A 14,025-nucleotide genomic window follows, 5' to 3' on the forward strand; every position below is an offset into this window, starting at 1 on the left:
TCTTCCAGCCCCCAAGAGCCACCCCAGCTGACACCATGTGGAACAGGGAGGAGACACACCTGCAGTGCTACTCAAATCATGAAATTACAAGGAAACGATGGTAGTTTTAAGCCAATATGTTTGGTTTGGCTTATCCCACAGCAATAGATGACAATTACTATATTCATTTTGGTGAGGGTTTAGTGAACTGGAATCTTTCTGGATCTTCCCAGTTGGGAGATCTTCATATTCCCTATATATCTCTATATGTTCTTAAATTTGTATTTATATATATCTCCATACCTTATCTCTTTATTGTGGGCTGTGGAGTCTCTGAGAGAGTCCATGGTCCATGTTACATTTAGCCGAGTTCCCAGCATCATGCACTCTACCCAGTAGACACTGAAAAGGAATCTGACCAAATGCCTGCACATATACCTGAACGAGTATCTGGAGAGAGAGTGCTTCAACGTCCTCAGAGATCTGGTATATTGGGTCAGCTCTTTCTAATTTGATAAGCCCCAAATTCGACTGTTCCACCATTTTTTTTTTTTTTGAGACAGAGTCTCGCTCTGTTGCCCAGGCTGGAGTGCAGTGGCGCGATCTCAGCTCACAGCAAGCTCTGCCTCCCGGATTCATACCATTCTCCTGCCTCAGCCTCCCAAGTAGCTGGGACTACAGGTGCCCACCACCACACCAGCTAATTTTTTGTATTTTTTAGTAGAGACAGGGTTTCACCGTGTTAGCCAGGATAGTCTCGATCTCCTGATCTTGTGATCCGCCCACCTCGGCCTCCCAAAGTGCTGGGATTACAGATGTGAGCCACTGTGTCCAGCCTGTTCCACCATTCTTACACCCATTTAACAGCAGCAGCAGCAGCAGCAGCAGCAGCAGCAGCAGAAGCAAAAATCTCCTTTCCATAAGCTCAGGGATATATTTTTCAAATCAAAACTGGGGCAACAGTCTAACAAAGGAAGTCTGTGCTTCTTTCAGCAGTAAACACTTTAGAAACTATGGTTTAGGTGGTGGAATTTCTAGGGCATTTGGATTATTTATAAGGCCAACCGGATGAAAGATTTGAAATTAGGACTCTACTGGAAAATGTGAGCTTGGGGCCACCGCATCCATGGTATGCTGCAGGCCTGACGTCCAATTTCCAGGTCCCTTTACTCTTCTCAGAGCCAACCTCCTCCTTGCCAGGCAGTCTTGGGAATGAGAAATCCACACAGATGGAAACAATTACCATTTGATTGCCAGTTTGCTTTCTGAAAATGCATGATACAGGGAATCATGGATCACAATCCACAAACAAGTCAGAGGCTCTGGGGAGCCAGGAAACTGCCCAATTACCCACCACTGTGATGTGTGCTCAGCACTTTCTGGCTCCTACAAATCCAATTAAGAGTGGACTGGGAAGAGCCACAGCCAAACTTCAAGGAAGAAAATGGACAGAAGCAGAGCAAGACCTTCAATCTCCAAATCATTGCTGAGTAATCCCTCTCCATTCTGTATACACGAATTTCAAACACGTAGCCATTCAGTTTCATTTTAAGTATTTCATAAATGTAGGAAGAACGAGTCAGGCTAAAAGGTGGATGGAAGATCTGGGTTTTCATTAACTTTATACCACTGTGTGGCCTTGGAAAAGTCTCTTCCTTTCTCTGGGACCCTCTCTGCCCTAAAGCTTTGAGATTCTTTCCTACTATTCAGAGTGTGTGTGTGTACATGTATGTGAGTACATGTATATCTGTGCCAAGTTTTACAGGCATATGTGTATATATGTATAAAAACTTTAATTTATATTTCTTTGCAACTTATATTTCTTTTATTACTTTATCAAAACCAATAGTCAATAAATACTAGATGAGGGAAGTGAAAAGATAAATATTTTGTCCCTGAGCTAGTGGTAATGACAGTGACAGAAAAGCCTCAGACGACAAACTCCACTTGATTTTAAATTTAATCAGATAAGGTTACAGGGCAGAAAACGAAGGGAAGAAGAAACTTCCAGATGCCACCATTGGGCTTTGGGATGCAAATGACAAAATGATATTGAATAAGCATCTACACAAAAGGAGATACAATTCTAAATTTCTTCTCAGAGGAAGAGTTTGGTAACCAGCTTCCAATAAGCCGTCAGTGACCCATTCCTCTTAATGTTCGTAATTTGTGGATATTATATCATGGTTGCTCCATGTCACCAGTAGAATATGACAGAAATGATGGAACGTTGCTTCCAAGGCTAGATTATAAAAAGCACTGTGACTCCTTCTGCTTTATTATATCAGGCCACTCGCTCTAGGGGAAGGCCGCTGCCATGATATAAGGACATTCAATCATCCCTACGGAAAAGTCCATATGGTGACGAAATATGGCTACCTGTCAGCAGACATCAAAGAACTGAGCCCTTCTACCAATGGCCATATGAGTGAGCCACTGTGGAAGGGATCTTCCGGCCCAGGTGTTCCCAACCCCAGCCACAGACTGGTACCAGTCCATGGCCTGTTAGGAATTGGGCCACACAGCAGGAGGTGAGCAGTGGGCCAATGAGCATTACTACCTGAGCTCCACCTTCTGTCAGATCACTGGTGGCATTAGAGTCTCATAGGTGCGCGAACCCTATTGTGAACTGTGCATGCGAGGGATCTAGGTTGCTCACTCCTCATGGGAATCTAACAAATGCCTGGTGATCTGAGGTAGAACAGGTTCATCCTGAAACTTTCCCCCGACCCTCCAGGTTCATGGAAAAACTGTCTTCAACAAAACCGTTCCCTGGTGCCAAAAAGGTTAAGGATTGCTGCTCCAGCCCCAGAGAAGCCTTCAGATGACTGTAGCCCCAGCTAATATCTTAACTATAACCCTTTAAAAGACCTAAGCCAGAACCACCCAACTAAACCACTCCTGAATTCCTGGCAGATAGAAACAGATGATAAATGTTTGTTATTGTATGATGCTATGTTTGGGGTAATTTATGTTACACAGTAAAATAACTAACCAATAAAAATAGCTGAGAATATTCTGAGAAATACAATCAAGAGACACTTGCCATGCACTGCTAAAATATGTTACTAGAATTACTCTCACAGAAAAAAATAAGATCTTTATTCTATACCATACACAAAAATAAAATTTAGACAGACAAGGATTATATGCTTAAAAAACTGAACTAGAAATACAAAGAGAAGATAGATCAAAACTGAGTTAGAGGAAGATTTTATAGGCACAAGAGCAATTGAGCAAGACATAAAAGAACAATAAATCTGACTACGTAAAATTAACTTCTGGAATATTAAAAACACAATTAAATTAAAAGACAAATTATAGCCTGAAAAACCTACTTGTAAGGCCAGGCGTGGTGGTTAATGCCTGTAATCCTAGTATTTCGGGAGGCCGAGGCGGGCAGATCACCTGAGGTCAGGAGTTCGAGACTGGCCTGGCCAACATGGCAAAACCCTGTCTCTACTAAAAATACAAAAATTAGCCAAGCATGGTGGCAGGCCCCAGTAATCCCAGCTACTCGGGAGGCTGAGGCAGGAAAATTGCTTGATCCCAGGAGGCAGAGGTTGCAGTGAGCCGAGATTGCGCCACTGCACTCCAGCCTGGGTGACAGAGTGAGACTCCGTCTCAAAAAAAAAAAAAAAAAAAAAAAAAAAAAACCCTACTCATATCAATTACAACAAAAGCTCAGTACAGCCTTCATTAAAAAAAAAAAAAGAGAGACCTTATCTATCAATAAAAAAATCCCCAATTCACTTCTCACACATAAAACAGGCACAAGGTTCTTATGTGGGTAATTCTAGAATTAAAAAACAAAAGTAAAAATTAAAAATATGGAAAGAAAATGTTTTTGCACTAGTAAATAGAACATTTAAAAATGATATTCAATTTTCACCTATGCAAATTGTTGAAAATGCAAATGCAATGATAGTTAATGTTGGCAAGCTCGTATGCTATTCATAAGGGTACCCTCATACACTGTTACTAGACACAAAGACCAGCCTAATCTTTCTGAAAAGCAATTTGGCAAGATACAGGAAAAATATTCATGGCTTTTGACCTAGCAAGTCCAATTCTAGAAAGTTAACCTACGGAAATATAACCAGACATGTAGTCAAAGATTAATATATAAGAATCATCTCAGCAGCATCTTAATTTTCAAAAAGTAGGGGAAAAATCCCCCCAAATTGCTGAATGTTTAAATAACTTCTGAAACAAAGAATATGATTCATATAGCTATATAAAAAACAATTATCTAAAGACTCAATAACATGGGGAAATACTTGCCTTATTCAGTAAAAAAAAATTATAAATATATGTATACGGTGTATATATACAGAAAAATACACAAATGTTGACAATATTTTCATTACTTTTATAACAATTTGTTTTAAACTTTAAATTTGTTGAATGTAAGTGAGACATTCAAGTTTGACATTTAGTTTGCACAGGGACTGTAGGTTCTCTTGCTCTCTGAAAGTCCCCACAGGATGCTAGACAATATGGAAGAATTCAGGCCTTTATTTGGTCAGGAAATGAAGTGAGTAAACCCAGACAGGTTTCTTCCTTGTGCTATTGATTAGCTTTCCCTCTCTCCATAATTGCATTAGTGAAAGGGGGGAAAACCTGGTAGTATTTCCACAGAACAATCATTTCAGAAAATCCCAGAGCAGGCTTCTTGGTAAGCTAGCCATGTACTGCTTAACGGGGAGCCTTCTGGAAACAGGACAGACTCAACTGCCAGGAGTCCCTGTTACCCACAATGAACAAACAGAAAAGCTGAAAAAGATAACACCTTTATTTCATTTTTATTTTTTAAATGTGGAGCCAAGCTTGAAAGACAGTAAAAACCTTGGGTACCAGAAACAGAGCGAACTCAACAGTGAAATTAATTCAAGCTGACTCTACAGTAGCCCGGGGCAAAATACCCAGCTATACGGAGGAACCGAGGTTGGGGCTTGAGGTTTTAATGTCTCCAGTGAAAGCAGTAAGTTGAAAGTGAGACCCCTATAGAAAGAAAGTACCCCGAAGTATTGCCTATTTCATAAAGGGGTGTGAAAAATTTCACCCAATGGCAGGGAAGCTTGCAGTATGCTAAGGGGCCCCCTACGTGTTTATAATACCACGTATATACACCCTCCCTCACCCGCAGTGAGACATCAAACCTACAGGCCTCTGCATACTACTGGTATAGTGCCAAATTTCTACTATGCACTTACTACTGAAACCCCAAACCAGAAATCAACATACATGCACACAAAATGGTCCAGAATAGTGCAACACCTAAAGCCCAGCATTAGCAAATGCAAAATCTCCCAGGAGACTCATTTCCACACTCTACACACATTCCCCGCAATTATCCCCTGTAAAAAAAATTACAACCACAGTGGGAAACAAATCAAAATAGAACAAAAACAATAAATAAAGAAAATGTGTACCCTAAAACCTGGGATTAACAGGACAATTTAGAAGGCACAATAAACCACTAATACTGGATATGCCTAAATATAAGGCAAGATTTATCCCCCAAATTTCTCAGAAAAGGGTAATTCAACTTACAGTCAAGCCTAAAGTTTCTCTTTGGGGCATTCTATTTCATTTTGAGCAACGAAGTATTCAGAGTAGCACAAATGTTTTCAACTTTCAATGCTCACTGAAGTCACCTGAGCAGTTTTACAAACTACAGATGCCTGGGCCCTCCTCCAGGGATTCTAATTTAATTGGTCTGAGGTGTGACCTGGGGTAATAAAAAGTTTTCCAGGTGACACTAAAATGATGCTTAAGCTGAAACCATGGCACTAGCAGATCACCTCAATCAAGTCTAGCTTTGATGGTTATAGAGGTCACCTGAGAATTTTTATTTTAAGGAAGAAAACCAAAATTTAATGAAGATGTAGTAATTATTTTTGAGGATAAGACCACATACAATGCAAGTGTTATAGGATTTCATTGAAAGCCTTTTCTTTTCTTATTTTTATTTATTTTTTTGAGACAGAGTCTCTCTCTGTCACCCAGGCTGGAGTGCAGTGGCACGATCTCAGCTCACTGCAACCTCCACCTCCCAGTGATTCTCCTGCCTCAGCATCCTGAGTAGCTGGGACTACAGGCACGCACCACCACGCCTGGCTAATTTTTGTATTTAGTAGAGACGGGGTTTTGCCATATTGCCCAGGGTGGTCTCGAACTCCTGACCTTGTGATCTGCCTGCCTCCGCCTCCCAAAGTGCTGGGATAAAGGCGTGAGCCACCACACCCGGCTGAAAGCCTTTTAATGATTGCTTTTGAAAACACATAGGTATGTATGTGGTAGTGACTGGGGTTGTTCAGGTATTTTGTTCTCCTCTGCTTGCATTCTTAGTAGGCTTACAGTTCTGTCCCTTGAAGTCACTCATGGTCACATAACTTCCTTTGGCCAATAAACAGAAACTATGTGTATCACTGGGAGAAAGTCTAAGAGCCAGTACACAATTCCCCATATCTCTTCCACCTTCCCTGACTCCTGGCAATAGTGGAGACTCAATCAGCCTGTGTTCAAGTGAAGATGATAAGGACCAGAGCTCTTGGCAGATCTCAGAGAACTTGCAATGTGCACAAGAAGTAAACCTTTGTGTTTCAAACTACTGACATTTCAGTAGTTTCTCACTGCAACATAACTTAGCTTATCTTCATTCATGCAAAATATATATGTTGTACAATTAAGACATATAAACAAGATAAACTTTTAAAATCTAATCTTTTACTATGTAAATGGAGTTCTTTGGCATGAGATGAAATAGCTGATGACAGCATCATATGTGAATTTTAAAAGTGTTGTATTTAAAACAACTTCCAAGTAAGGATGGTGTGTTCTAAAACCTTGCCACTTAAAAGTGGGGTCCACATGAGTAGCAATAGCAAAACCTGAGAGTTCATTAGAAATACAGAGTCTCAGATCCCATCCCAGACCTACAAATAGGAATCTGCATCCTCAAATGCTCTACAACTGCTCTAGAATGCTAGGATTATTCAAAAAGAGCTCTTATAATGATAGAAACAAAGATAAGTATAAAAAGCTTGAATAAAATTATTTCATCAGATGTGCCAGTGACAGGACTGGTGGCGGGCACCTGTAATCCCAATTACTCAGGAGGCTGAGAATTGCTTGAACCTAGGAGGTGGAGGTTTCAGTGAGCCAAGATTACGCCACTGTACTCCAGCCTGGGCAACAGAGCAAGACTCTGTCTCAAAAAAAAGAAAAAACCAAGTGCCAATGAGACAAGAAGTTCATAAATTAACATATCATTTTGAATTACTGAAAGCCTTTTAATTAGTGCTTAAACATATAACTAAATTAATACATGAATATTATGAATAAATATTTTGTCTATTTGGGAATATTTGGGCATATTTCATATGTTTTATGTAATTAAAGGAGAAAAGGAAGAAATAAAAACCTTAAAGAAAATGAAAGCATGATTTTAAAAAATAGGAAAATTTGAAAAAAAAAATACAAACCAAAATAAAGAATGCAGCGAAACAAATTAAAAATTAAATGAACAGGTTAAATAGCAGATGAGAGAATTATTGGAGAGGAAGATAGATCTGAAGAATGCTGCATACAGAGACACAAGTGAAAAATATAAAAGAGGAGTAGCAAGCATGGAATTAAAAAAGAATGACAAAGTCCAACACAATTCTTCAGGAATTCCAGAAGAATACAGAGGATGAAGCAGAGGCAACAAATAAAATGGCTATGAATTTTTCAGAATGGAAAACTTGAGTCCTCTCAGTTTAAAGACACTCACTGAGTCCCAAGAATAATACATCGAAACAAATCCACCGAAGAAACAAGACAGTGAAACTGAAGAACACCAAAGATAAACAGGAAGTTTAAAAACAACCAGAGACAGAAGACAGATACAGATTGCCAGACTTCTCATTAGCAATAAATCCCTGTGACCACAAAATAATACCTATGGATAGTGCCCAACCTACAAGCCTGTATAAGATAAACTATCATTCAAGATTAGGAACATTTAAGGACATTTTTCAAATGACAACTAATACAATCTATTACTCACAGACTATCAAATTTTAAGGAAGAAAACTATATCATGCAAAAAAGCAGCAGGATGAAAGAATCAACTATGATTGGAGAGGTTGTTAAAATTGTTAAAACGCTGCCAATTTAAACAACAATAATTTGGAGAATATAAATAAAGATACTAGAATACTAAACAAAAATAATGTGGAAGATGGGGCAGTGATGGGAATTAAAGCATTCTAAGAGTCAAGTATTATTTATTTTATTTTTATTTTATCTTTTGAGATGGAGTCTGGCTCTGTCGCCCAGGCTGGACTGCAGTGGCGCGATGTCAGCTCACTGCAAGCTCCGCCTCCCGGGTTCATGCCATTCTCCTGCCTCAGCCTCCCGAGTAGCTGGGACTACAGGTGCCTGCCATCACGCCCGTCTAATTTTTCACTGTGTTAGCCAGGATGGTCTCGATTTCCCGACCTCGTGATCCGCCCGCCTCGGCCTCCCAAAGTGCTGGGATTACAGGCGTGAGCCACCGTGCCCAGCCCTCTTATAAAGAAATTTAATCGTAGTTTAAATTTTTTTCCACACAGAAAACACCAGGCCAAATGCTTTTATATGTTAATTCTATCAAACATTAAAGAATAATTCTAATCTAAGAAAGTATTTTAGATAAAATATAAAGGCCAACTTGATGCTAACAAAAAGGAAAGCCTCAGTAAAATGGACACATTTCTAGAAAAACTTAACTTGCCAAGACTCAATTAAGAAAACCCGTCCACACCATTACAAGAAAAAAATCTTCAAACAAGAATACATGATGCCCACACAGTTTTGCAGCTCAGTTCCTATACCTACAACTATAGCAAATATTTAAGGAACACATAGTTCCAGCCTTATCCACTCTTTCAGAGAATGGAAAACAAGGCACAGTTCCATAAAGGACTGGGAGATGGGGTCTACCAGTGAGGGAAAAATGGAATGAGGGCTGTCAAACAGCGGGTGCCCCAGTAGCAGTTTTGACCTCTTCATACAAAGGGCAGTCTTTAATAGCTCTGCCCCTTAGACACTCCTAAAACCCCCACTCCAGCTCTTCTGAACAAAGTCCTAGCAGGGCTCTCCCACCCCGCAATGGGAAACAGTGAGTCTGTTACTGATGACTGCTATATGAGGCTCCACCTCAGAGAAGCCGGGATAAGACCAGTTAAGGACTGTTCAGAGTATAGTCTCAACAGCCTTCAGCACCACAGCTGACTTCATTCATAGGCCGACGTGAAGAATCTTGGTCTTGATCAGAACTTTCTCTGCCCCTGCACAATCTTTTGTTGTTTTCTTTTTACAAACCCAGACGCTAATCAGAGTTGGCAGAATGGCCGCAGCTGACAGGGCAACCTCTTTAACTGTCATAAAACAGACTCCTCTTAACTATTCCTCCTCAATGAGTACTGCTTGTACATAACTGCATGAGTAACCTCCTGCACAGCCAAGAGGAATAAGTGGCCCTCTGTGTCCTGACCACGTGGCTCTCTGGTCCCCTGCCAGAAGTGGCCTGACAAAGTAGCCACTGAACCTGTCAGTTCACAAATTAAGCCCCATGCAAAATTAGTGTCTGTGGCAGTTGCTCTGGGCCATCCAGAGGGAGGTAATTAAGCAATATATAGTTCAATTTCAATTGTCAACAGTGTAATTCAATTACAGTGTAATTTGCAAGCAGAATCACAGGGACTAATCAGGAGGAAGACTAGATCAAAGGTTAACATCCTACTGAAAACTATAATAATGGTCTTTCATATTGGAACCAAGTCATTATTGACACAGGTCCTAGAGTCTTTAACAGCCACCCTTTCCCAACTTTCTGATATAAAATCCTGAGGTCCAAATCTAGTATAGTCCCACTCTAGTATAGTCTAGTCACCTGGGATTCAGCCATTCAGATTTCAAGAATTCAACTTTACAAGGAGTTTCATTTAATAGTCCTGCTTACAAGGCATTTCTTTTTGCATTTACAAGAACCAATTTCTATCTCTCACACCTCCCAAGCGTTGACCACCTGAGATGAAGGCCATCACACTATGGCTCTGGAGGGGCGTAATTACCACTTGCGCATTAGGATGTCCTCTCAGAGTACTCCTGGTCTGATTGTTTACAGGAGTGATAATCATCCTGCACTGTTTGCACTTTTTTAGTTGATGGGGGAGGAGATGGACATTTTTTTGCACTAAAAGCTTAATTACATAAACACTGATATCACATGCCCAAAGTGCACTCCTTTTAGAAGGAGTTTGGGAAAGTAAACAGTAACCTAGCCTACTGTAATTAATAAGAGGCAATTCCTTGTTACATAGTATATGATTATTAGTGATCACTGAATAAATTACATCCATTTTAGTAGGAAAATGTGTTGTTTTCGTGTAAGTGGCTACTATTTGGGAGGTGCAGGAAGCCCATAAAGGTTTTTTCCATTGAAATACATGGTAAAACACACTCTTTGGGTACTTGAGTACTTTGATGGAAAAGCAGTTGTGTTTTGGCAGTGGTGGTGGCACTACTTGACATCATGCAATCTGAAATCAGAGAATATAAATAAAGAGAGGAAGATTTAAATGTTCACACAAAAATGTCATTTCTGCAGGATCTATGGTATCATGATGTGGTGCCACAGTTTTTCAACTTCTTTAGCTGTGCCATCCTTAAGCAAAGGAACCCTTGTTTGGAAGAAATAATGTAAGAGAGACAAGAACAAAACCACTTTGGCTTAGGGATTGTGATCAAGAAGAGAAAAGTATCCTTCCCTCTGTTAATTCTTTTCTCTTACAGACAGCCCCACGCATCAACATAAAAACCAGCCCAGGAATAAAAGGAGCCCGGAAGAGACTCAGATGACCCTGGACTCAAATCTCAGCAGTATGATCTTGGGGGGTAAAAATAATTTAATGCTAGTATCAATAAAACAAATAACTTGGACCAATTCAGCACTTTCTAGGTGCCTTATTTGCATTAATTCAACCCTCACAATAATATGAGACAGGTACTATTATTACCGCTATTTTATCAATAAGTAAATTGAGGCTCAGAAGAATTAAGCAATTTGTCCAAAGATCCCACAGCCAGCACTAAATGGCTGAGCTGGGATTCAAATCCCTACAATCCAACTCTGTAGTCCACATTAATAACCACAAAAATTCTTAACCTCTTTGGTCCAATTTGGCTCAGCCATTTTAATGCCATCATAAAAATGAGGAAAAGTGTCCTCAACAATCTTGAGAAAAAGTACCCTCAACAAGACATTCAAAAGAATGATCATTATTTTTATCAAGAATAGCATAGAAAACACGCCCTCCAGATACTCACTAGTAACCTCAATGTTGAATAATGTGTCAAATAGCTCCTGTCAAATATCTACGCGAGCCAGTTACTACTTCAGGGATGGTTCACGGGACATACAAACTACTAGTTTTCCAATAAATAAATAAATAAATAAATAAATAAATGATTTGTTATTCCAAAAAGAATCAGTGAAACAAAGGTGAAAATAGAGAAAATAAATGAAGTTCAGTAGGCAGTCAGATAGAGGATGTATACAGAAACCTATATGTATACCTCCTAACCAATGAAAAGGAGATCCTAGTCACAAAAGCAAATAAAAAAAATACATCTAGCATATATTAAATGCTTATTAACTAAAATGCCTAAAACCACCAATTAAGGCACTGGAGATACAGTGGCAGAGCCTCTATCCTTAAGAAACTCACATGCTGGTGCAGGAGGCAGACAATAAACAAAGAGGCAAATATGAATGTAATAGGTCAGGAAATAAGTGCTATAAAGAAGTATAAACAAGATACAAGAACAGAGTTATGTGAGAATGCATGATAGACACAGTCAGGGAAGGCCTTCTGATATGGTAACATTTCAGCATAAGCCTAGATCTGGAGGAGGGCATTCCAGAAAAGGGGAGAGCAAGAACATGGTTAAAGTGAGATAAGCCCTGGGAACATAAAAGGGATGCATAAAGGGCTGCAAAAACCAAGTCATACCAAGACCTTGCTGGCCATGGTAAGGGTTTTAAACTTTATCTTGAGATGGGAAGCCATTGAGGAGTTTTGGAGACAGGAGTGATATGACTTAATTTACATTTTCAGGTTTACTCTGCAGCTCTGTGGAAAAGAGTCTACAAAGGAGCAAGAACAGACACAGAGGGCAATCAGAAGACTATGTATCAATCTTGCAGACCCTGGGCAAATCCAGCAATGGATGCACAAGCCGTATACAGTGAAAACCACAAAACTCAGATGGGTGAAATAAGAGCTTTAATAAATGAGAATGCTACCCTGTCCCAGAAAAGATTCAACATGATAAAGATTATTTTTAGTCCCTCATTACTCTATCAAGAACTAACATTTTATAGTGCTTACTATGTGCCAGGCACTGTTCTAAGCACCTTACGTGTGTTAACACAGGCAACTCTCCAAGATGGGTACTATTACTATTCTCATTTCAAATATGAGGAAACTGAGGCACAGACCATGCAAGTAACTTGTTGTAGAGCTAGGATTTCAAACAAGTAGTCTGGCTACAGGTATTCCTCCCTACCAATCTGCAAAGAACCAATTTGCAAAAAATGTCTTCTCTCTATAAAACTCTCACACCTGCTCCAGACAGAGAAGCCCAGGAGTCCTTCTAGATGGAACCTTCCAAGATGGAGGACTAAGGAATGGAAGGACAGAGCAGTTTGTACTGGAAGATCAGAAGAATAGGTCTCCTGGGTTTCACACAACCCACACTTAGGGCCCCTCTCTCCACACACATCCCAGATTCTCAATTGCAGATCCTGGGTCAAGGCAAGGCCTTAAGGATCCAGTCACATAATGTCTCTCAGAGACAAAATGAATTTTCCCAGAGGCTCTGTCATTTCAGGAATGCCTGTATGGAGAAATCAGGAAGCAGAAAGAGGTACTGACCCCATACAAGGCTACTTTTCTTTAGAAGTCTGATTCATCGCTCAAAAATTCAATATTGTGAAAGTGTCAGTTCTTCCCAACACGATCTAAGTTAAATGCAATCGCAATCAAAATCCCAGAAAGGTACTTTGTGATAAAAAGAAAAAAAAAAAAACAACTGACTCTAAATTTCATATGAAGAGGCAAAAGGTAGCCAACATAACATTGAAGAATAAAGTTGGAGGACTGACAGTACCCAACTTCAAGACTTACTATAAAGCTACAGTAATCAACACAGTGTGGTATTGGTGAAAGAAAAAATAAATAAATCCATGAAACAGAATAGAGAGCTCAAAAATAGACCTGAATATGTATCACAAAAATATAATCAAATGGCCTTTGACAAAGCAGCAAAGATAACACATAGAGAAAAGACAGTATTTTCATCCCTCCCTGACAACCATGGAAGAGGTCTGACAGGGGCTCGCTCAGTCTCCCCTTTGCTCTTTGGCTGAAGGCTCTGAAGTGCTGACTGCCTCAGGCATTTTCAGGCAATGATCCTGTGGCTCTTATCCCAATGCACATATGCTCCCAAGGAGCTCGCAGGTCAGTATCTCTAAAAGGATTGCTAGGAAATCCACTTTCTTGACTCTTTCTCCTCAGTAAGGCATCAGAGACCCTAATCTAGAACATGACATCTGTATTGGCCAGGGTTCTCTAGAGGGACAGAACTAATAAGAGATATGTATACATAAAGAGGAGTTTATTAAGTAGTATTAACTCACACAATCACAAGGTCCCACAATAGGCCGTCTGCAAACTGAGGAGCAAGGAAGCCAGTCACAGTCCTAAAGCTGAAGAACTTGAAGTCTGATGTTCAGGGACAGGAAGCATCCAGCACAGGAGAAAGATGTAGGCTGGGAGGCTAAGCTAGTCTAGACTTTTCATGTTTTTCTGCCTGCTTTATATTAGCTAGCAGCTTATTAGATGGTGCCTACCCAGATTAAGGGTGGATCTGCCTTCCCCAGCCCACTGACTCAAATGTTAATCTCCTTTGGCAGCACTCTCACAGACACACCCAGGATCAATACTTTGC

The 14,025-nt window shown here is 40.0% G+C and overlaps 1 protein-coding gene across 2 annotated transcripts in view; it reads right to left on the reverse strand.

Annotated features, from left to right (window-relative positions):
• PPFIBP2 (PPFIA binding protein 2) overlaps positions 1-14,025 on the reverse strand; it is a 151,190-nt gene that overhangs the window by 100,046 nt on the left and 37,119 nt on the right. The gene's annotated exons all lie outside the window — the stretch shown is intronic.

The sequence above is a fragment of the Macaca thibetana genome, chromosome 14, assembly GCF_024542745.1.
Source record: "Macaca thibetana thibetana isolate TM-01 chromosome 14, ASM2454274v1, whole genome shotgun sequence".
Taxonomy (NCBI): Eukaryota; Metazoa; Chordata; class Mammalia; order Primates; family Cercopithecidae; genus Macaca; species Macaca thibetana.